This window comes from Schistocerca nitens, chromosome 4 (genome assembly GCF_023898315.1).
Source record: "Schistocerca nitens isolate TAMUIC-IGC-003100 chromosome 4, iqSchNite1.1, whole genome shotgun sequence".
Classification (NCBI taxonomy): Eukaryota; Metazoa; Arthropoda; class Insecta; order Orthoptera; family Acrididae; genus Schistocerca; species Schistocerca nitens.
Genome location: NC_064617.1, coordinates 335,928,958 through 335,954,577, shown reverse-complemented (window position 1 = coordinate 335,954,577; position 25,620 = coordinate 335,928,958).

Genomic DNA, 25,620 nt, shown 5'->3' with positions numbered 1-25,620 from the left:
GAAGATTTCACAGAGAGTTAGTATGAATTTAGTATACCAGTGTGTGGTAATTACATGACGGACAGGATTGCGCTACGAACGTAACTTCTTTGGGTGAAAATTGAATCGGTTGGTTGTGGTTAATTTCCTCTTGCATATGTTTCAACGTTCTTCGTGTGTTTTTTATGAATGCAGTGTTGTATGCAGTCTCCCAATCTTGGCTCCATATTTAATGTGTTCCGTAAGATTACAAACTCACATTATCACAGTCCTAAATAGGGCACCAGCTTAGTTATGACTCAAGTTTAATATGCTGAAATTTCAATGATCAATGTTAAAATAAATTTCCAAACAGTTGCTCAGTAATGCAAGGTTAACTTCCCCAGACAGCTCACAGCTTTTTACCCGCTTTTATTATCTTGAATATCAGCACCGATTTCAGGACAAATTAAGCAACAACATTACAAGATGGTTTCATGGCCAAATATTATGTTCAAATATTACGTTGAAAAAAACAAGGAAATATGTGTCATACACCACTGGTGTGTTTAGCTGTACAAAAAAAGTTTTACTGAAACTGCACAGTGGCACTTTACATATGTGATTTTGAAAATGGGTGCCATCTCTTCCGGATCCTGGAAATTGAGACGGTTTGGCTGTCTGGGCCAGAGCTGAGGAAGCAAAGGTTGTTGCACTCTCGGTTCAAAAGAGAACGAGCAGTGACGACAGGAAAGGGTTAGTAGAGATTCGTACGTCTTTGCAAAGATCAATGCTCGAAGCATACAACAACTACCACAGTGGTACCTTAGCATAAGGTCTGTCGAGTACCCGAGAAAATTCTCGTTTTACGTAGAACCTCTAAGCGGGTCTAAAGATTCCATCCAACCACTCGTTGGTCAGCCTGGTATGGCAGTAGAAATAGCGGAACGAAAGACGATGTTTTAAAATTCACGTTTAACAAATCGTCCACTCGGGAGAGTCGCACAAATATACCAAAGTTTCATCATAGCACATAGTCCCGTATTGACGATGTAGTACTGGGCTGAAAACAAATAAGTCACCAGATTCCAACTGAATCCCACTCCGGTTTCACAAAGATGAATCTACGCCATTGGCCACTTACTTAGCTTGCATTTATCGAGAATTACTTGCCCAGTGCAAAGCACCAAGCTACTGGACAAAACGAAGGTGACTTTTGTATGTAAGAACAGTAAAAGAACTGACCCGGAAAATTACTGACCAATATCCTTAACATCTTCTGGTTGCAAATTCTACAACATATTCTGAGTCAAAAATGGTTCTAATGGCTCTGAGCACTATGGGACTTAACATCTATGGTCATCAGTCCCCTAGAACTTAGAACTACTTAAACCTAACTAACCTAAGGACAGCACACAACACCCAGTCATCATGAGGCAGAGAAAATCCCTGACTCCGCCGGGAATCGAACCCGGGAACCCGGGCGCGGGAAGCGAGAACGCTACCGCACGACCACGAGCTGCGGACTATTCTGAGTCAGAATGTGATGAAGTTCGAATGTAATAAATTTCCTGGATATGGAAATGATTATGTCCACAAATTGGTGCTGTTTCAGAACATCACTCGTGCGAAACTCTGCCCGCTAACTATAGGTGAAGGGCAACATGCAGATTGCGGATTTCTATATTTCTAAAAATCACTTCACACTGTGCCCCACTGCAGAATCTAAACGAAGGTACGAGTGTATGAAGTAGGTTCACAGACGTGTGAGTGGCTCGAAGACTTCTTGTGTTATAGAACCCAATATTTTGTCCTCGAGGGTGAGTGTTCATCAGAGACCAGGCCAGGCTATGTTCAGGAGTGCCCCAGGAAGCGTGGTATGACTAGTGTTGTTCTCTACGTACGTAAATGATCTGGCGGACATGTTGGGCAGAAAAGTGAGGTTGTTTGCTTGTGATGATGTTGCGTATGACAAAGTGTCGAAGTTGAGTGACTGACTATAGGAGGATACAAGATGACAGACAAAATTTCTAGTTGGCGTATTTAATGGCACCTTGCGGTAGGTTCGAACAATAAGCAAGTGTTACGAAGATGTTAAGAAGATGCTTCGGGAACTCAGGAATTCCTGGAGGGCACGCAACGTTCTTTTTGAGGAACGCTATTGAAAAAATTTAGAGAACAGGCATCTGACACTGTCTGTACAACGACTGTATTGCGCCAACATAAATTTTGTGTAAGGGCCACGAAGATAAGATACAAGAAATTGGGATTATTACGGAAGTATACAGAGTCGTTTTTTCCTCGTTGTATTTGCCAGTGTGGAACAGGAAAGCATTGATCATCAGTGGTACAGGGTGCCCTCCGCCACACACCATACGTTGGTTTGCGGACTATGTATGTAGAAGTAGGAAGATAAAGTTAAGCCGGTTGTTATAAGGCGGGGACCACTTCTAGCCCATCCACATGTTATTCTATCTGTTAATTGATTAAGTAGTAAAGAAAACCAAAGAGGGATGAAATAAAAACTTTGACGTATGTCGATTACATTGTAATTCTGTCAGAGACAGCAAAGCACTTGGAAGAGCAGTTGAGCGGAGTGGATATTCTCTCTCAAAGAGGTTATAACATGGCCACCAACTAAATTAATTTAAGCGCAAGGTAATGTAGTCGAATTAAATTAGGCAGTGCTGTGGGAATTACGTTAGGAAATGAGATGCTAAAAGCATAAGTTTTGCTTTTTGACGAACAAAATATTGACAATGGCTAAAGTTGAGGATGCATGAAGTGCTACAGCAAGAATAGTATTTTTGAAAAAGATATGTCAATATCGAAAATAAATTTAAGTGTTAAGAATTATTTCCTGAATGTATTTGCCTGGAATGAGCCTTGCACAGAAGGGAAACGTGGCCAATAAGCTGTTCAAACAAAAATGGAATACAGGCTTTTGAAATTCGGTTCTACAGAAGTATGCAGAATATGATATGGGTAGAGCGAATCATTATTGAGCAGGCACTGAGTATAATTAGGAAAAAGATTTTTTTGGTAAAACTGCACAACTTGACTAAAAGAAGGATTCGGTTGACATACATACTGAGGCATCCAGGAATAGTCAATTTTCTAGCGGAGGGAAGTGTGGAAGAGGGGGGGGGGGATGTAGAGGGAGACTTAGACATTATTTCGGTAAGCAGGTTCAAATTGGTGTAGGTTGTAGTAGTTATTCACAGAGCGCTTACATAGAATGAGCAATTTTGGAGAGCTGCGCCAAACCAATCTTCGGACTGAAGTCCACAGCAACTTCATTTACAGTTTCTCTTATCCTTTGTGACAGTCTGTAAGCTAAGAAATATTTTCTGCATATAAAACAACGCTGCCAAGTGAACTAAAACTCTTCCCGAGTTTATGTTTGGTGAGTCTCATTACAGAACTGTCGGAATAAGCAAAACTTTCGAAACCACTTCAAGAGAATACAAGAATAGTTTCCCACACAAGTACTACAAGTTACGCTGTCCGTTAACAGGCTCCAGTAAAAACCAGACATTTGAGTGTACTTGCTGATAAACTTTTTCAGTATGTTAATTTGCATTTTGCCGCCTTGGACTGCGCATTTTTCTTATATAAACAGTGTCCAGTTTCAAAACAGCCCATCCTCAAACAGCCTAAATCTTTATTAATAATACGTTTAACACTGCCATCTTTAAATACTAGCATACGACGCAGATTACAGTTTTGATTCCAGTAGCGTTAATACACAAGTTGTCTCTTTACCTTCTGAATGGAATCTACTTACTCAGAACCTAAAATCCGCGTTCGATGCCTAATGAGCAACTGGAGAGTACCACGTGTAACGTGTTATTAATAAACATCATCCATGTGATCTAGAGGGGAAACAATGACGTACAATAAGGGCGCAGGCTCATATTTCGTATTCTTTTTGACGTTACAAAGTAAATGTGAAAGAAGTTTTTCTTAGTTGGTAGGTTGGGGCTACTTAACTCCCGAACTGACGACAGGACGGAAACCGAGGGTGGATTTTGAAACCTAAACTGTCTAAATGTAATGATTCTTGATGAATTCACATGACAATTCTTCAACACAGTGTTCGCGAAACTCCTTTCAGCATAAAATATGTACGCTTTCAGAAAATTAATTCAGCATAAGAGTTATACAGGACAAATGCGAACTCGTCCAATAAAATTTAGGAACCTGTTCAGGGATATTGTCTGAGAATATTAATATAAGGAACCAGTGGTCTCTGGTGACTTGTTGCTAAGTAATTTCATTCCAATTGATTTCGTATCGCTATTTATCTTTGAAACTGTATTGCAATGAAAATATCTGCACATCAGTGTAAATGTCGACAGAACTTGCTGTATGTCTTTGTTGGAAACAAACTTGCTGCATCCACTCTCGAGTTTGTTTTCTGCCAGCGTTAGTTGCACTTTACCAGTGACGCACAACTGTGTGGATAGGTTTACTGGGCCGGCCGGAGTGGCCGTGCGGTTCTAGGCGCTACAGCCTGGAACCCAGCAACCGCTACGGTCGCAGGTTCGAATCCTGCCTCGGGCATGGATGTGTGTGATGTCCTTAGGTTAGTTAGGTTTAAGTAGTTCTAAGTTCTAGGCGACTGATGACCTCAGAAGTTAAGTCGCATAGTGCTCAGAGCCATTTTAGGTTTACTGATGAAGTGTTGATCGATATGCACCTCGTGTATGGTTTCGCTGAGTGCAGTGGCACAGCGGCCCAATGACGCAACGTTCGTCTGGTCCGGCAGCGACGGAAACCACAGAATTTTTGGATATGTAGACAGTCTTTTGTGTTTTTCGTTTTCGTGATTATATATTACAGAAATTTTCATTGTTGTGAAAGTGCCCAACAAAACGAATATATCGTAATAACAATATTACTCTTTAACGAACCACAGTAGACCGAGGGTCCCTGATAGAGAAATAGTCAGAAAATATCCAGAAGAGTTTTGTGTAGGGTGAACCAGATACAGTAGTGGTATGTAAAACATCGTATGACATTAAGTCGAATAAATCTGGAGGTAAAGATTGCCAAATCAAGAACACCTTCGGCAGTCTATACGTCCAATTTTATTTTACTCACGCGCCCAGTTTTGGCTTTGCGCTACTCCATCTTCAGGCCCCCTGACCGATGTGTAGGAAGATTCCAACTCCATGGCAATCGAAATAGTGCCCAGCATTCAGTAACTGGTATCCATAGGCTTCTTTTAACAACACGATCCCTTCGTGCGTCAATAGCAGACGTTGGAGAGGGGGCCTGGAGATGGCGTACTGAAAGGCCAAATCTGGAAGGATAAGTAAACTCAAGTTGGAAACAGAGACGGCTGAAGGCGTTATTAATTTGACATTTTCTATTGAACAGACGAAGTCCATCAACCATTCTGCATAAAGATGGACTTGCAGAAGGTGCCTGTGGAACAATTAATAGAAAATAAAATTTTTGGAAACATTATCAGCGATCTTTTATTAATATTATAATAAAAAACATAGTATTGATCGCAAATTTCCTTTATCGGAGTGACCGGTTTCAATCCTTAAGGATCATCTTCAGCCTCAAGAACGGCAGGTGGACTTCCATGGAGCAACCTGCGCCGACCCACGACGCTGAGTAGCAGTCAGTTCAGCGTCGTGGGACTGCGCAGGTTGCTCCATGGAAGTCCACCTGCCGTTCTGGAGGATGAAGATGGTCACTCGGATTACAAGAAATTTGCGATAAAGACTGTGTTTTTCAATTATAAAATTAATAGAAACTTGAAGCATAAAACAAGGAAAGAAACACAACTGAAATGTTACAAAACAGTCGCGTTGCCAGTCCTATTGTATGCAGGTGAATCTTGAGTATTGAATAAAAGACAAGAAAAACAAATACAAGGAATAGAAACGATATTTCTTAGAGTAGTGAAAGAATGTAAAAGAATAGATAAAACACGAAATGGAGATATTGGAAAGGAGTCGAAAATTTAGAGTGGCACGGAAAAATTGGTTGAAAACTAAAGGAAATAGAATAAACATCAACAAAGAATAGATCCAAAGAGACGGGAAGCAGTGCGTGGATGATGGGAGGTTATCGATGCAGCAAGACGTTGGATCCGACTTCAACCAGTAGAATGGTACCAGTTCGTTCCAGTAAGGTGGCGCAGGGCTGTCGCACTGAACGGAGATTAGGTTGAAAAGTAGGGAAATAGTATTGTGTGTTGGAATCATGAGTAAAACCTAACTGCTTCCAGAAAAACAAGTGTTACTTATTGAACGGTCCTTGTAGAACCGTATCATGGAGCCAGGAAAAACCGGAAAGGAGAGACTCGAAGTATTTAAGATATGGTGATGTATGAGGATGTTGAAAACTAATTGAACTGATAGCATAAGAGACGAGGAGGTTCTCTGCAGAATCAGTGAGGAGAGGAGCATGTCGAGAACATTAACAGAGGACATGAAGAACGTGTGCTACGATTTCAAGGAATAATTTTCTTGGTTTTAGAGGGAACCAAAGAGGGTGAAAACTGTAGAGGAAGCTAGGGACTAGGTTACATTCAACTAAGGACTTTGGGTGCAGGTACTACTCTGAAATGAGGAAGTTGGTACAGGAGAGGAGTTAGTGACAGGTCACATCAAACCATTCAGAAGGCTGATGACCCAAATATAAATAAATAAAAAATAAAGAAACAAAAAATGCTATGTCTTAGTTTAAACTGTACAGTGGGTCTCGAGCTTGTTTCTGTAAATACATACATGATGTAACAGAATCAATAGCGCAAATGCGTACCGTTCAAAGTACACGGCAGTAGAAGCGGAAAGCCTCAGCAAACACACATCCGCAGACAAATAGTTTGCGATATAATTGCTATTTTCTGGTTACCAGATACCACTGATTTGATTCTGTGTAAACGTCTTCCCAGTTAGAAAAAGGTAACAGTACTGCACAACACTAAGAAACGTTATTAGTAATGAATGAACACAACAGTTAGATGATAGTAGTCACATTTAAAGGAGCTGTTCAAAGTCTCGACCTTGTACCCGAATGCAGGCCTGTACTCGTCGCCAAAGTGTTTCGTATCCTTTCAAATCCCAACTGAATCGTTTCGAAATTCTTGATAACCATTGACAAGTTTCTGCTCCAGTCGTTCAATTGTATTAACCAGAGTGGCGTCAGATAAAGAACTTCAAGCCAACAGGGGAAAGATAAAGCAACCGTTAACAGGCCACATAGGCCTAGTAGAGGAAGCGCGGAAAAAGAAGAAAACTAGCGCTCTACTTACAAAATTCTCACGTATACCAAGCTGAAAACCGAACATTCCAGTAATGAGAAGTATGGGGATATGCATTTCGTGTATGGTAGGGCTAACGACAAAGAGCGGGGGTCTGCACACTTGTACCAAGAAGCGTACCCTGCCCGAAGGCACACCGAGAGTCGAACGTTTACTAGGGTGCATCGACGCCTCCGAGAAACTGGAACCTTTGCACAAGCTGCGGAAGCGGGTAACCCTGCACGAATTTTTGCACCTGTGCTTGAAGATGTGGTGCTGAAAACAATCAAACACTCCACAAATCTCGAAAAGGAGACTTGACACACTAATTCCTGAAATTAGCCACAGTAGTGTTTGGAGAATAATGCATCGTCACGACTTCAACGAGTTCAGCGTCCTAGTGTGGCGGACTCTGGTCCTAGACTAACGTTCTGTCAGTGGACGCAACGACAAGGTGTAGGCGATCCTTCGTTTAACAATAATATTTTTATTTACAGATGAAGCAGGGTGCACTTGTGATGGTGAGTTTAATTTTCACGGTTCTCGCGTTTGGAGTCATCTAGACTCCAAGAGACACACTGTGCACGAGTCTCCAAGACAGCGACATTTCTTATAGAAAATGTGGTTAGGGCTGCTAGATAATCGCTTTATTGGGCCGTACATGTTACCAGACAAACCAAGCAGATGGAATTACCTTAGGTTTCTGCGGCATCATTTTGCAGGATTGTTTGAGGATTTTCCCTTAGATCGGCGCAGTAGGATGTGGTACATACATAATGGAGCAACGGCACATTTTACTGCTGTGGTGAGACATCTATCGCAAGATGGACTGGGCAAGGAAGACCTGTATCGTGGCCTGCAATATCACCTTATCTGAACCCCATGGTTCCTGTGTTTGGGGCCATCTTAAGGGCGTAGTGAACGCCACTCTGGTTAATACAATTGAACGACTGGAGCAGAAACTTGTCAATGGTTATCAAGAATTTCGAAACGATTCAGTTGGGATTTGAAAGGATACGAAACACTTTGGCGACGAGTACAGGCCTGCATTCGGGTACAAGGTCGAGACTTTGAACAGCTCCTTTAAATGTGACTACTATCATCTAACTGTTGTCTTCATTCATTACTAATAACGTTTCTTAGTGTTGTGCAGTACTGTTACCTTTTTCTAACTGGGAAGACGTTTACACAGAATCAAATCAGTGGTATCTGGTAACCAGAAAATAGCAATTATATCGCAAACTATTTGTCTGCGGAAATGTGTTTGCTGAGGCTTTCCGCTTCTACTGCCGTGTACTTTGAACGGTACGCATTTGCGCTATTGATTCTGTTACATCATGTATGTATTTACAGAAACAAGCTCGAGACCCACTGTACAGTTTAAACTAAGACATAGCATTTTTTGTTTCTTTATTTTTTATTTATTTATATTTGGGTCATCAGCCTTCTGAATGGTTTGATGTGACCTGTCACTAACTCCTCTCCTGTACCAACTTCCTCATTTCAGAGTAGTACCTGCACCCAAAGTCCTTAGTTGAATGTAACCTAGTCCCTAGCTTCCTCTACAGTTTTCACCCTCTTTGGTTCCCTCTAAAACCAAGAAAATTATTCCTTGAAATCGTAGCACACATTCTTCATGTCCTCTGTTAATGTTCTCGACATGCTCCTCTCCTCACTGATTCTGCAGAGAACCTCCTCGTCTCTTATGCTATCAGTTCAATTAGTTTTCAACATCCTCATACATCACCATATCTTAAATACTTCGAGTCTCTCCTTTCCGGTTTTTCCTGGCTCCATGATACGGTTCTACAAGGACCGTTCAATAAGTAACACTTGTTTTTCTGGAAGCAGTTAGGTTTTACTCATGATTCCAACACACAATACCATTTCCCTACTTTTCAACCTAATCTCCGTTCAGTGCGACAGCCCTGCGCCACCTTACTGGAACGAACTGGTACCATTCTACTGGTTGAAGTCGGATCCAACGTCTTGCTGCATCGATAACCTCCCATCATCCACGCACTGCTTCCCGTGGGGTGCACCCTTCACTGGCCCAGACAGATGGAAGTCGGAAGGTGTGAGATCCGAACTGTGGGGTGGACGAGGAAGAACAGACTATTGCACCGAAGTTTTGTTAGCTCCTCTCGGGGGCACAGACTTGCATCGTGATGGAGAAGAAGTTCTTTTGCCTTTTTGTGGCGACGAATACGCACGTTCCAACAGTGCAGGAATCACAGCTGTGTGCAGCGGGTCGGCAAGCGGTTTGCGCTACCTTGCAACGATGACAGACGCCTCCCTGTTCACTGCCAGGTCTCCGTAGGTATTATGCAGGAGCCTGAGTATCTGGATGCTCTGGCTTTCCGCGAAAAGAAACTCAGTGACAGCTCACTACTTGGAACTCACGTCCGTCTTGAAGGCTATGTATAGCACCACCACCTATCGGAAATTTGTGAAATTACACAGGCTGAAGCGCGAATATTTCACGATGTCCCAAAACAAATCCGAATTTTTTCAGCTGAAATTTGCCGAGAAAAAAGATGTGTTGAATTGTTTACCGAACGCCCCTCGTATGCAATGCTGTCTTCCAAACGTACATTCTTACTGAAATTAAGGTCAATTTTTAACCTTTTGACCAGGAACGCCCTTCTCGTTTCTTCCACCGTAATCTATACTATCATCTCATATTCTTTTGAAACATGATGCATACCATTAATGTTTTTATTGTAAGAAAGTTTCATGGCCTTCACTTGATGGAGATAGAGAGAGTACTCCCAGAGACAAATCTTAACAGCTACTTTCATCCCAGTCTTGTAACCAGGGAGGCAGACTGCTGCATGTCCTGAATTGGGGCACGCCAGACCTTTCGCTCACGAAAGGCCATAAAGTTTCAATCACGCGAGACATCAACAAAGAAGAGCTGAGCTGAGGGACCCTTCTCCCGCATGTGCGCCTCGCTTGGTCGCGCGGTCGCTTCAAGGGGCGCCCACCAGTCGCCACTTTCACAGGACTGCCATCTTTCTTACGGTGACGTTACGCGCCTTGGAGGACGCTGGCGCTCTCGTGTCTCACGACACTGCGTGTTAGCCGCCTTTACGGCTGCCGCTTTATGCGTGGAGGGCTGCTTACGGCTGTCTGTCCTTGCTGGTGTGGGGCCGTAATGATGCGCCCACTTCAGACTGGGACTGAGGCGCCAAGGAGAAAGGAGCAGAAAGCCGTTATGAACACTAAGGGGAACACGCTGACACTTTGCATCACCCAACACAATTGCTGTTGGCACATGTGTCGTCTCGCCAGTAAATGACATTCCTGACGTAAATGTTTCTATGGCGCCAATCGACTGTGAAGCCACGTAAAAGCTATACAACTGGAGGCATAAAGTGAGTGTAGAAATTAACTCTGTTTAGAGGAGAAGGGAGTTCGGTGGTGAAGCGGTTACGACACTAGATTAACGCCTTCTTCTTCTTCTGCTTCTTCTGCCACTCCAGGCTTAGGCATAGGCCCGGTTCTGGTCTCACCATCTCATCATCGGTCTTCCCACATTTGTCTTGCCCCATTGTTTGTAACCTATTACTAGTTTAAGAAGTCATTGTCATGACATGCAAAGCACATGTTCTCTCCATTTTTCTCCTTGTACTGGATTGCCTTTTGGGCTATTGCTTGGATTCCTAATGCTTCCGTTATTATATTGTTTCCAATTTTATCTTCGCTAGTGGCGTCTTTCACAGATCTTAGAAATTTCATTTCTGATGCTTCTAGTTCGGGTAAATCTTTCTTTCTCAGCGGGCAACTTTCTGCTCCATATAACAAAACACGAATTTCCATGGCTCTATAAAATTTCAGTTGTATCTCTTCCCTTGTTTTGCGCTCAAGTTGTCTTCTTATTGTGCCACATATACGGTGGTCAGTATTAACTTTCTTCTGTATATTTATATCTTGACCGTATGATAAGTCACATGTCAAACATTTTAAATGGGCTACTTTTTCTGTCGGGTTATTATTGAGGACTAATTTTGTTCATGCCGGGTGAATACCTAAAAAGGGCAGGGTTCTAATTTCATTTATAGACTTAAATTATAGCTTCCAGTTATCATTCAGTACGTGTAATGCCATTTGTAATTTATCTTCGCTGTCATGTATGGTAACCGGATCATCCACGAATAACATCGTGTTAATAATTTTACCCCTCTCAATAGTTATACCTGATTGTGTTCCGTTTCTTTTCTATTCTTTGACGTCATCTATATAGGTACTGAATAACGTTATTGACAAGCTTTATCATAGTTTAACTCGTTGATTTGTTTGTATTTTAGGTGTCATCTCTATACCTATGTCAATTCTAATTCTGATGATCATACGTAAGCCTCTTGCGACTTGGATCAAATGTTTAGGGATTCCCCTTTTTTTTTTTTACATTATTGCCCATAGCTTCACTCTCTGAATCCTGTCATATACTCCTCCATATTCCACAAATTATAGGTGAGTTTTCAGATTAAATTCTCGTCTCTTTTGAATTATCTGTTTCAACGCCAAGGCATGATGTATGGAGGATCTTCATTTCCGAAACACGCTTGTTCCTCCATGAAAATTACGTCAGAAATATTTCACCGTCGTTCATTTATTATTTTATTCTAGATTTTGAAACAATGCTTAGAATACTTATGCCCCTGTAGTTAGATGTATTGCTTTCCTCTGCTGTGTTATATATTGAAATGACTATTGCTATTTTACATGCCTCCAGTATCTCGTATTTTTACCCAGCACATGTTAAAGATATTTAGATTAATGTTCTGGGTTTAAATACCCGTTCAGGGATGCTATACTACTGGCCATTAAAATTTGCAACATCGTGTAGGCGGCAGCAGCTTGCATCACACTGATATGAAGTATACTTAGTTATTAGATATGTAAATGATTAGCATTTCAGCATTACTGTACATAGAAGCTAGCTGTAACGCGAATCTACGTTCGATATATGGGGAAACATTACGCAGAGAATTCTAATTTAAAAAATTGCATTTGAATGTTTCTTCTTTGTGAGAACATCGTGTTATGCTCCATGTAAGAAAGTGAAACAAGCACCAGCGCGTGTCTCATTTCGTCAGTGGCAGGATTGTGGCCTGTCGAGATCGTGGTTTACCATTCCGCGGTATTAACGTTATTACATCCCAGTACTGTTATTCAAAGTTTCGTAAGATACATACAAATCTTGTTACAAATCGTCATCGGTACTGTTACTATTATTTTATTCCTCACCGAGGTATTTTCCGTCTTTGATACTAAACAAAAGGCAAATTGTTTTTAGCCATACGCGTTTCGCTTCTTTTATTTATGAACCATCTTCAGTGTATTCTGATAGATGATACTACGTTTCTCATGTTTTCTTCATGTTTTTCAGATTAGCAATACTTTTTGCAGCACAAGTTTCCTGAGGTTACATTATCGTTTGGTGTTACGATTTCAAGTGTTGATAGTCCATGAGTCTGACGTGGAGACGTGTTCATTCGACCCCCATACTCCAGATAGCCGATTTCCTGCGATTTTTCACCCAGATTCATTACAACACTGGCCGGCCGGTGTGGCCGAGCGGTTCTAGGCGCTTCAGTCTGGAACTGCGTGACCGCTACGGTCGCAGGTTCGAATACTCCCTCGGGCATGGATGTGTGTGATGTCCTTAGGTTAGTTAGGTTTAAGTAGTTCTAAGTTCTAGGGGACTGATGACCTAAGAAGTTAAGTCCCATAGTGCTCGGAGCCATTTGAACCATTAGAACCTAAATGTTGAACGTGTGTGTGTTCACAGTGTGTACTGTTGCCAACTGATGCTATGTGTTTATCTACCGTCACTCGAGAAGACATTTATAGACGATTCATCTTCCGTTTTACGAAAATGGCAGTGCATTCTAAGATTTCAGTCTGATGAAACTTATCATTTCCGCTAATCCTGTAACTGACGCACATTTTTTATCCTTTCTGTTACCCCACAACTTTGAAGAGTCATTAAAATAAATATTATATTTTTAAATTGTAGTATTATCGAAAAAAGAAGCAGCCAAGTGAATAAAACGTATACAGTGAACAAGGATCGAGCAAGTCAGCTGTTTAAAGAGCAGTTAAGGATCTGTTTGTGTCAGTTTCATGAGGGGTGCAGGACCCAAGTCGTCTGTAACTGGTTGGCCAGGCAGCTAGCAGTACCCATGCCTGCCGGGCAAGTCTACCCGCCCCCCCTCCACCCCCCCCCCCCCCCTTACCAATCGTCCTCTGAGTGGAAGTCCGTGGGCTCAGGTTTCTGTCTCCAGCAGATCACTTTTTAGTGTATGAGTCCTCCGACACTGTTACAGTGACTGGGAGCAGAACAGAAAAGGAAGTGCTACTTCAGAATCATTGCGCTTTCAGATTCGAAGAGTAGTTAAGACTGCGTAGTATGATGGACTTGCAACATTAAGAATCGCAAAAGTTTTACTAAAATTGCGTCCACTGAAGACCCCGATGTGCTCGAGGGTCAACACGGTCACAAACAACCAGAAACAGCTGGCTATAAAATTCGGAAACAGAAAATAGTTTGTGATATGAAGAGAAAAGCTACAGAATATACAGGGTGTTACAAAAAGGTACGGCCAAACTTTCAGGAAACATTTCTCACACACAAAGAAAGAAAATATGTTATGTGGACATGTGTCCGGAAACGCTTACTTTCCATGTTAGAGCTCATTTTATTACTTCTCTTCAAATCACATTAATCATGGAATGGAAACACACAGCAACAGAACGTACCAGCGTGACTTCACACTTTGTTACAGGAAATTTTCAAAATGTCCTCCGTTAGCGAGGATACATGCATCCACCCTCCGTCGCATGGAATCCCTGATGCGCTGATGCTGCCCTGGAGAATGGTGTATTGTATCACAGCCGTCCACAATACGAGCATGAAGAGTCTCTACATTTGGTACCGGGGTTGCGTAGACAAGAGCTTTCAAATGCCCCCATAAATGAAAGTCAAGAGGGTTGAGGTCAGGAGAGCGTGGAGGCCATGGAATTGGTCCGCCTCTACCAATCCATCGGTCACCGAATCTGTGGTTGAGAAGCGTACGAACACTTCGACTGAAATGTGCAGGAGCTCCATCGTGCATGAACCACATGTTGTGTCGTACTTGTAAAGGCACATGTTCTAGCAGCACAGGTAGAGTATCCCGTATGAAATCATGATAACGTGCTCCATTGAGCGTAGGTGGAAGAACATGGGGCCCAATCAAGACATCTCCAACAATGCCTGCCCAAACGTTCACAGAAAATCTGTGTTGATGACGTGATTGCACAACTGCGTGCGGATTCTCGTCAGCCCACACATGTTGATTGTGGAAATTTACAATTTGATCACGTTGGAATGAAGCCTCATCCGTAAAGAGAAGATTTGCACTGAAATGAGAATTGACACATTGTTGAATGAACCCTTCACAGAAGTGTACCCGTGGAGGCCAATCAGCTGCTGATATTGCCTGCACACGCTGTACATGGTAAGGAAACAACTGGTTCTCCCATAGCACTCTCCATACAGTGACGTGGTCAACGTTACCTTGTACAGCAGCAACTTCTCTGTCGCTGACATTAGGGTTATCGTCAACTGCACGAAGAATTGCCTCGTCCATTGCAGGTGTTCTCGTCTTTCTAGGTCTTCCCCAGTCGCGAGTCATAGTCTGGAATGTTCCGTGCTCCCCAAGACGCCCATCAGTTGCTTCGAATGTCTTCCTGTCGGTACACCTTCGTTCTGGAAACCTGTCTCGATACAAACGTACCGCGCCACGGCTATTGCCCCGTGCTAATCCATACATCAAATGGGCATCTGCCAACTCCGCATTTGTAAACATTGCACTGACTGCAAAACCACGTTCGTGATGAACACTAACCTGTTGATGCTACGTACTGATGTGCTTGATGCTAGTACTGTAGAGCAATGAGTCGCATGTCAACACAAAGACCGAAGTCAACATTACCTTCCTTCAATTGGGCCAACTGACAGTGAATCGTATTGTTTGGACCCTAGACAACAGGAAAAACGTGGCCTGGTCAGACGAGTCCCGATTTCAGTTGGTAAGAGCCGATAGTAAGTTTCGAGCGTAGCGCAGACTCTGCGAAGCCATGGACCACAGTTGTCAACAGGGCACTGTGCAATCTGGTGGTGACTCCATAGTGATGTGGACTGTGTTTACGTGGAATCGACTGAGTCCTCTGGTCCAACTGAACCAATCATTGACTCGAAGTGGTTATCTTAGCACACTTGGAGACCATCTGAAGCCATTCAGGGAAGTCGAATTCCCAAATAACAATGGAATTTCTATGGATGGCGCTGCATTGTGTCACCAAACACAAACACAAACACAATCATTGTCTGGAAGTGGTGTCCGCCCCCGGTAGCTGAGTGGTCAGCGCGACGGACTTTCCAATCCTAAGGGACCGGGTTCGATTCCCGGCTGGGTCGGAGATTTTCTCCGCTCAGGGACTGGGTGTTGTGTTGTCCTAATCATCATTATTCCATCCCCATCGACGCGCAAGTCGCCGAAGTGGTGTCAAATCGAAAGACTTGCACCAGACGAGCGGTTACCCGACGGGAGGCCCTAGCCACACGCCATTATTACTACTGGGTTATCTTAGGATACTTGGAGACCATCTGCAGCCATTCACGGACGTCGAATTCCCAAACGCCAGCCAGTGTGGCCGAGCGGTTCTAAGCGCTTCAGTCTGGAACCGCGCGACCGCTACGGTCGCAGGTTCGAATCCTGCCTCGGGCATGGATGTGTGTGATGTCCTTAGGTTAGTTAGGTTTAAGTAGTTCTAAGTTCTAGGGGACTGATGACCTCAGAAGTTAAGTCCCATAGTGCTCAGAGCCATTTGAACCATTTTTTTGATAAATATAATAAATTAACAATGATTTCAGAGTTTGAAGAAAGCATAAAGGAAGGTGGAAAAGAAGTGTGGACTAATGTAAAAGTCGAAGGTTTTGAATTTCATTTATCACGAGCTGGCGGCGAAAGATACAAACGTTGGAACTTTCACATGATTACTGTTTCAGAAAAGATATCGGGAACTTTCTGGTTTAATAATGCTGGGTTCTGATATGGATGATGACTGTTTTGTTGAAGATTTAATCGCAGCGACATTGGCGTGTGATACTTATATAGACTTTTATACACTTATATAGACAATAACGCACTCCTTTCTCCATCCATGTGGGCAGAAGTAAGTTGCAATAGACAGAAACCGCCAATTCTTGAGGAAGTTTCCACGGCAACTTCAGTAATCATTTCTCCTCCTGCAGCACAGATATACACAGATTTGTTGAGATACTGAAGCTAATTCGTCTCTACACTATAACTACAGTCAATTCCTCTAAAAGAAGGAAAGATCTTGTCCGGATTTAAAGTTCATGAAGCAACAGGCGATGAACTTCAAAGATGGAAAAATTACAAGATCGCAATATGTGAAGTTAGTTTCCTATAAAGTAAAACGCGAGACAGTTCGCCTCTTCGTGATGCATCCTGCGCAACGCTAACGAACTGGAACAGAAACCAATAAATCATATTTAAGCAACAGCAGGGTAATCAGACTCGTATTTCCTTATTACTTAACGGCAGGAAAACGTTTAATGGCTCCGAGAAGAAGTACATATATTACTACCTGCTTAATGGTAGGACTGGATTCCTTCTCTGACCGCCTAATGGGGGTGGTGCACCCATCTTGAAGATCCGATCCAGTTCCTTCTCCCTCTTCCCCACAGTCATTCCTCAAGATCACTCCACATCTTCCCCCCATTCCCTCACCTCTCAGCTCCACTGACCACCTCCACATCTCCTCGCCCTCCCCCCCCCCCTTTTCTGTTTGTGCATCCAGGTGATTTTTAAACAATTTAGGAGAGCTGCTACTGCTCCGCTATCAACAATTTGCAGTTGAGTGTCCTATTACTATCATTTACTGAAACAATTACGCTCTAGCAGGTATGTTGTGAGCTCTGAAGCAGGAAGCATCCACTGTGGCTGGACAATGCATGTACCGAAGGATGGCTGTTGACTGAGTCATTTCACCACACCGTGCGGCTTGCGGTGTCCGCTGGCTGGGGCCGCCGGCAGAGTGGGGGAAGGGGTACACATACCTGGAGCCCTGCAGATACTAACATAGTTTCGTTACTGTCTGTGTGATGAGGGACCACTCAAGGACTGCGCAGCATTTTCTGTCACGCGTGTCCGTAGCAGCCATCTGCCCGGCATGCAAGCAGCTTGGCAGCCGCATCAAGCACAACTACGGATCCTCTGGTCACAACGTCGAGTGTCAAGTAAAGCTAAGCACCACACAGATCCACTTTGTCTTCTATTACCAACATCCCCTGCTGTTTGTGGATTGTCTCACTATACACAGAAGTCACACTCACTATCGGGATTATATTTTATTAACCCACTGCGCAGTAAAGCGAAAGCTTTGAAAGTTTTCAAGAACCCCCGCGCTCGTACTAAACGTCCAGAAATGTCTCAGTTTAGCTGGTGTGTCCTTAATGGCGGTATAGGGGGTGTACAGTATAACTGACCAAGCTTTCCCACCCGAGTTTTGGCATGATTAAGCCAGTTCGTCTTTAAACTGACTCAGTGAAGCGTCATGTAGGAATTCTTCCTATCTGTTATGTGGAAATGCTCTCGTAGTTTTATGTCCCTTTATAGAGCCGTAGCAGCGACATCGGTTTCTGAAAGTCCAATACTACTGTCCATGTTTTATGTAACGAAGCGAGATGAAGTGTTTTTGTGCAACTAATTTTTGCACCGGATGCCATTATAGTGCGTTTATTTAAGAAACACTGTAAAATGAATTTTTTCACGCTGATTACAACTATTAACAGTACGAGAGCATGGTCTACCATATGACTCGATCGATAGGCATGCTATCGATGAGTACCGACTATGGCACACAGTCTGTAACTTGAACGAGTAGTCGGTATAGTTCGTATGAGATCGTACATCTTCCGTTACGCCAAATTTATTCATTTATTTATTAATATCAATGTTGCGGGCTTTGTAAATTTAGTGAAAGATAGTATTTATGACCTGTAGACACCTCCTAATGGCTGATTGGCAAGGGGACTTTTGTTAGGAACTATTTATTAATAAGAATTACTTGATTAGCACCTGAGTGATATGTGTTCTTAGCTTAAATTTGCTTTGTGCGTTGCTCGTTGTTTTCTTTTCTAATTTTGAAATGAGTGAAAAGACTATTAGTGGTTCATCATGGCTTTCGAATACGATTCGCATGACATGAGAAGGGATCGATGATCCTTGTGACCATGCACCAATTCTGCTTTCGCAGAATCACAGACCACTGATGTAGAATGCCAACACTGCAAGAGGGTGTTGGAGCTTATCCCCCCTCACCACTCCTCTTCCCTCGCACAGTTCATGGTAAGTTCTCTTTTCTTTACGCTCTCTTTGCTGGTGTCACCAGCGATTTCTGCATAGGCACCTCATCCCACTGGCTCTGAAAGCGCCATAGGGCCAACCGCCTCTGCTAGCCAGCGTGGAAACCTACCGCTCGCTCCTTAGGCGGTAGGTACTGCAGCGCTGATACATTCACTTCATGTATGTGAAACAGAAAAACTGGAAATAAAGTAAAATGCACTCTCATCTGCAAATAATGGGTACCTTACTATAAATATAAGATTAAACAGCCAATCAGTTGCACATAAACTTTACGTACATTGACTGGGTTTCGACACCTACTAGGGGTATCTTCATTAGAATTAACGGTTGCTAAATCGTAAAATTACATTGCTAAAAAGCAATAGTCGGAATTTTGAGCAACTTTGCTCAGGTCAAAAGTAATACAAAACGTTGTAGCTATTGACACGTGTACATCAGAGTCTGATGTTGTTCCCATCTGGGCACACGTGGAAAAAGCTACAACGTTTTGTTTTACTTTTGACTTGAGCAAAGCTGCTCAGGATTCTGACTATTGCATTTTAGCAATGTAATTTTATGATTTGCCAGCTGTTCATTCTGATGAAGACACCCCTAAAAAGTGTCGAAACATAGGTCAATGTACCTAATGTTTATGTGCAACTGGTTGGCTACTTAAACTTATATTTTAACCAACATACGATTGCTGAATAACAAATATGTTCGAAACTGTAAGGTAACCGTACTATACTCCTGGGAAGCTTTATACGAGGGTCGGTCAAAAAGTAATGCCTCCCATTTTTTTTCTACTGAAAGAAATTAAGTTAAGTGAAAAATTTGAATTTGGCGCCATTCCTCAAACCTTCTTCTGCAATCCACTGCAGTAGTAACTTTCTGTGTCAACAGGTGGCAGCACAGCAGAAGTTTGTAAGATGGCCGACATCGATGTTCGTTTGAGACAGCGTTGTGTGATTGAATTCTTGAATGCAGAAGGTGAAACGCCCATACGCATTCATGAAAGACTGAAGAAGGTGTATGGTGTTGTGACAGTGGATGTCAGCACTGTTAGACGATGGGTTCGTCGTTGTAAGGAAGCTGAAGGGCAAACACCGTTGACTGACGAAAAGCGGAGCGGCAGGCCGGTGAGTGCAGTGACTCCACACAACATTCAGCAAGTTGATGACATCATTCGTGGTGACCGTCGGGTGACTGCAGATGAAGTGTGTCGCATTATTTCTCTTAGTAAAGGCAGTGTGATCACGATTATTAAACAATTGGGGTACTCAAAAGTTTGTGCACGGTGGGTTCCAAGAATGTTAACCGATCAGAATAAAGAGGCAAGGAAAACAATAGCCTCCCAACACTTGCAGCGCTTCCGTTTGGAGGGAGATGAGTTTCTGAAAAAAATTGTGACCGGGGACGAAACATGGGTGCATTTTCTTGAACCCGAATCAAAGAGGCAGTCAATGGAGTGGCGTCACACAAGCTCGCCGAGGAAGAAAAAATTCAAAACTGTGCGATCGGCAGGGAAAGTTATGGCAACAGTTTTCTGGGATACAGAGGGTGTGATTCTGGTTGATTTTTTGGAGCAGGGATGCACAATAAATTCTGTTCAATACGTCACAACCCTCAAAAAACTTAAAGCACGTCTTCAGCGAGTTCGCCCAACAAAATCAATGGCAGATGTTCTTCTTTTGCATGACAATGCAAGACCACACACCAGTCGTCACACCTCTGACGAGATTGTCAAAATTGGATGGGAAGTTTTGCCTCATCCCCCATACAGCCCTGACCTGGCACCATCAGACTTCCATCTGTTCGGGCCACTAAAAGAAGCTCATCGTGGGATTCATTTTGAAGATGAGGAGGCCGTCAAAACATCCGTGCGTCAATGGCTTAGGAAGCAGAGCTGTGATTTTTACCGTGCTGGGATACATGCCCTTGTTCAAAGATGGACCAAAACTGTAGAGATGGGCGGAGATTACATTGAAAAATGACAAAATGATCCTCAATGTTGTGGTTTTCAACCTATGTAATTGCATTTAAATTTCCTGACAATTAAACGTAGAAAAAAAAATAGGAGGCATTACTTTTTGACTGACCCTCGTAGCTTCTGTTGTAAAAGACCTGGCGAATTCAATTACTTCCTTAGTCTATTATTTTTGTAAGTCCATCTGCTACTTCAGTACCAGCGAGAGGCTACCATACGTATTTGGAATAGGCTTATGCCAGCTGATGAAAGTTCTCCTGATAACTACTCACATCCATACTAATCCACACTAATATTATAAATGCGAAAGTAACTCTGTCTGTGACGCTTTCTCGAATAAATCGCTGAACTAATTTTGATAAAATTTCGTATGAAGATAGATTGAAAGCCGCGGAAGAACATTAGATGCTTTAGAAAGCGTGTAGTACAATATACTCATCAATTTGAAGAATATAGCGTGAAATATGGAACAATAATTATTCTTTGAAAAAGCTATTTACTCTTTGACTTTTGAATTTTATGATATTTGTGAAAATACCTTTGTTGGTTGATATGTTCTACTTAATATGATTCAATGCTTATCCAATCCTCAACTCTCATCCTGTTTGATTCATACATCTACAACAAACACCAGTATTATTAATTGCCAAAGTAGCTCAGTCGGTTGCGTTTTCATGACTCTACTGCTGAACCGATTCCGATGGTATTTGGTACGGGGATAGCTTGAACCCTGAGGAAGACCACAAGCTACATTAGAAAATTGTGTCTTCTTGAGTATTATCAACATTTTTAAAAATGGTAAACGTGAGCGGGATGCAGACGACGTTGGCGCGATGGTTGGCGACTCTTTGTGTCTATAGATTATTCCATGTCAATGTAAATCCAATGTTACTGTGTGCATGGTTTATGATATTGAGTTTCTACAACACCTCGCATAGTTGGAGACCCTTAGTGGAGATACAGCAATGAAATCGGGCGGTTAGCCAGAGAACCATATTTAAAACTTTACTATAAGCCTCGCAAACGTGTCTGATTTGGCGCGTAGGTCGAAGAGAGCTCAAGTTGCGAAAGTTACTCGGATCCAAGAAACCTCAGAGCAATCTCGTGTCCGTTGGAACATGGAGCAGAACGTCAGCCGGCCTTAAAAGCTACAGACATTAGAACAGTCACAAGCCTGTCGCATTTTACACTCTGTCACATGTCTCTTACAGCTTCGAAGACGCTTGAAGACTCACAACAGCGGATTCATTAAAGGGCTGTACAAAAAACAGCGAGTCGTACCTCTACATTTAGAGCGTGGGGAACCTTTGGTGAGACTGCATTGGATTATGATCTATTAATTGACTATATTAATCATAAATTAGACATCAGTCGGGTTGGATAAAAAAATGAAGGCACCATAATGCGTTAAAATAGAAAGGAGAAAAGATTGGTATGTGTTTCTCTGGTGGCAAAATCTCACTACCAGTACTAGGTGGGCCAAAGAAATCCGTCAAAACTCTACTTCTGCACGAAAGTAATCAATCGAGTCATTTTAAGCAAAATCATAAAATATAACTAGTGTTTTCAGATTCAACATACAGCAAAGTAATAGAAACACATTCTTTATGTATCTATGTACTTGCACTGCATACATATTTACAAATACGTCTGTACACCACACAGAAATCTCGTCAAATTACTAGCTTACTTACTCACCGTCACTCATCATTGTTGTTGTAGTTGTTGTGGTCTTCAGTCCTGAGACTGGTTTGATGCAGCTCTCCATGCTACTCTATCCTGTGCAAGCCTCTTCATTTCCCAGTACCTACTGCGACCTACATCCTTCTGAATCTGCTTAGGGTATTCATCTCTTGGTCTCCCTCTACGATTGTTCCCTTATCCTCTCCCTGAAACTCTGTACAACCTCTGGTTCTTTCAATTTATCCAGATCCCACCTCTTTAAATTTCCACCTTTTTGTAGTTTCTTCAGTTTAATCTACAGTTCATAACCATTAGATTGTGGTCAGAGTCCACATCTGCCCCTGGAAATGTCTTACAATTTAAAATCTGCTTCCTAAATCTCTGTCTTACCATTATATAATCTATTTGAAACCTTTTAGTGTTCCCAGGGTTCTTCCATGTATACAACCTTCTTTCATGATTCTTGAACCAAGTGTTAGCTATGATTAAGTTATGCTCTGTGCAAAATTCTACCAGGCGGCTTCCTCTTTCATTTCTTAGCCCCAATCCATATTCACCTACTACGTTTCCTTCTCTTCCTTTTCCTACTGTCGAACTCCAGTCACCCATGACTTAAATTTTCATCTACCTACACTACTTGAACAATTTCTTTTATCTCATCATGCATTTCATCAATTTCTTCATCATCTGCACAGCTAGTTGGCATATAAACTTGTACTACTGTAGTAGGCGTGGGCTTCGTGTCTATCTTGGCCACAGTAATGCGTTCACTATGCTGTTTGTAGTAGCTTACCAGCACTCCTATTTTTTTTATTCATCATTAAACCTTCTCCTGCATTACCCCTATTTGATTTTGCATTTATAACCCTGTATTCACCTGACCAAAAGTCTTGTTCCTCCTGCCACCGAACTTCACTAATTCCCACTATATCTGACTTTAACCTATCCATTTCCCTTTTTAAATTTTCTAACCTGCCTGCCCGATTAAGGGATCTGACATTCCACGCTCCGATCCGTAGAACGCCAGTTTTCTTTCTCCTGATAACGATGTCCTCTTGAGCAGTCCCCGCCCGGAGATCCGAATGGGGGACTATTTTACCTCCGGAATATTTTACCCAAGAGGACGCCATCATCATTTAATCATACAGTAAAGCTGCATGCCCTCGGGAAAAATTACGGCCGTAGTTTCCCCTTGCTTTCAGCCGTTCGCAGTACCAGCACAGCAAGGCTGGTTTGGTTATTGTTACAAGGCCAGATCAGTCAATCATCCAGACTGTTGCCCTTGCAACTACTGAAAAGGCTGCTGCCCCTCTTCAGGAACCACACGTTAGTCTGGCCTCTCAACAGGTACCCCTCCGTTGTGGTTGCACCTACGGTACGGCTATCTGTATCGTTGAGGCACGCAAGCCTCGCCACCAACGGCAAGGTCCATGGTTCATGGTGGGGAGGGGGTGGGGGGTCACTCATCATAACAAAACTATTGATACGCGAGCGAAGCAGTTCGTAACATCTAGTTGGTTATACAGGGTGATTTTTTTCCACCGCGTACAACCTCTAGAGACTGAGCGATGAGAGGATACGGAAAAAAGGGTCTAATGAAGTTACGTCCGGAAATGGGTGGTTTTCGTGCTAGAGACCATTTATTTAGTCACATATTGTTACTGAGACTGCGGTCTAATACGCGCTGTACCATTCAGCGAGAGTTACAGTATGTGTTGAAAATGAGTTTATATGTGCCTCAACGCATGCGTGTAAGCGTCGTAGCATGTTCTGTGTCACACGTTCACATCAGCTAGGCTGCATCCAAACAGCATCAAAGGCAGCATGAATACGCTGCTCCAGCGTCCCCACATCTGGAATGGACTCTGCATACACGATAGTTTTAAGATGGCCTCATAACCAGAAATCGCATGCAGTTGCACCCCCTCGTCCAATGCATCGACCAGGGAAGACACGACTGAGAAGCGTTCCGACGTTAACGGTGAAGTGGGCTGGAGCACCATCATGTAGTAGCCACATAACCCTTCGAATCATCAATGGCACTACATCCAGCAGGGGAGCAAAGTCACCCACAAGGAAGACTGGTCTCAAAATACGGTCGCCAATTATCGCGGCCTACACATTTAGGCTCCACCGATGTGGATGATTCGCTGTCATCATACCATGGGGGTTCTGTGTACTATACCACAGATGATTGTTATGACAATTGAAGATACCATTAAAGATAGCCTCATCTGTGAATAGCATAGATGACACGAATCCTGGAATCGTGGTTGTCTAGTGAAGAAACAAGAGACAAAACTGCTCTCGATGTGGAATGTCTGTTGCTAGTAAGTCCTGCACACGCTGTAAGTGATAAGGGAAATAACAATTGTCATGGAGAATGTTCCACATGGTCGTCTGACTTACCTGTACTGGCCGAACAACTGCCTGGTACTGACACGGCGGTCGCCATCCACAGTGTTCATCACATTTTCCTCCAAGTCTGTTGTCCACACATTTCGGGAACGTCCTTAATGATTTCGTGTTCCCTGAAACGACCCTGTCTCAGACAAACGGCGAATCATTGTTGCAAACATTGAATGCTGTGGTGGTTGTCGGTGAGGGTAGCTCTCCTGATACAACCTTGTTGCCCGCCGCCCGTTGGCATTTGTCTTTCCGTAAGTAAAGACAGTCCCGATTGGGATACGGAACCATTGTGTACAACGCTGTATCACACCCACTACAAGATGAGTCAGCGTGAGAAGTGAATCGGACACGACAATACCAAGCAGGAGAGGGTGCTAGGGCATGACGTATGAGGAACAGTACCACCCTCTAGGAGGAAACCATGCATACTGTAACTGTACCTGAGTGGTACAGCGCGTATTAGACCGTAGTGTGATTGGATAACTGGAAACCGTGCATTGTCGGATATAAGTTCATTAGACCTTTTTTTTTCGGTATCCTCTTATCGATCAGTCCCAAATAGAGTTATACACAGTGGAAAAAATCACCCTGTATACACTGTCACGCAGTTCTTTAGCTGTCTTGGTGATTACGGTGATCGATGATTTCATCAGAATTTAGTAAGTTATACGACTTAGCCACACTGCGCGAAGAATTATTTCCTCGTGTCACAAAGGACTTGCTGTAGACGTTATGGAGCCGTATAGTAAATGCCTCCGGTCTGTTTTACTGATACGCACCGTGTGGCAAGTGGAAAATCATTCACTGCATAGTGAGAAAACCTATCCCACGAGCAGTATTTGATTAACCGTGCTCTACCAGGTAAATACCGAAGTCTGACTATTTCAAGA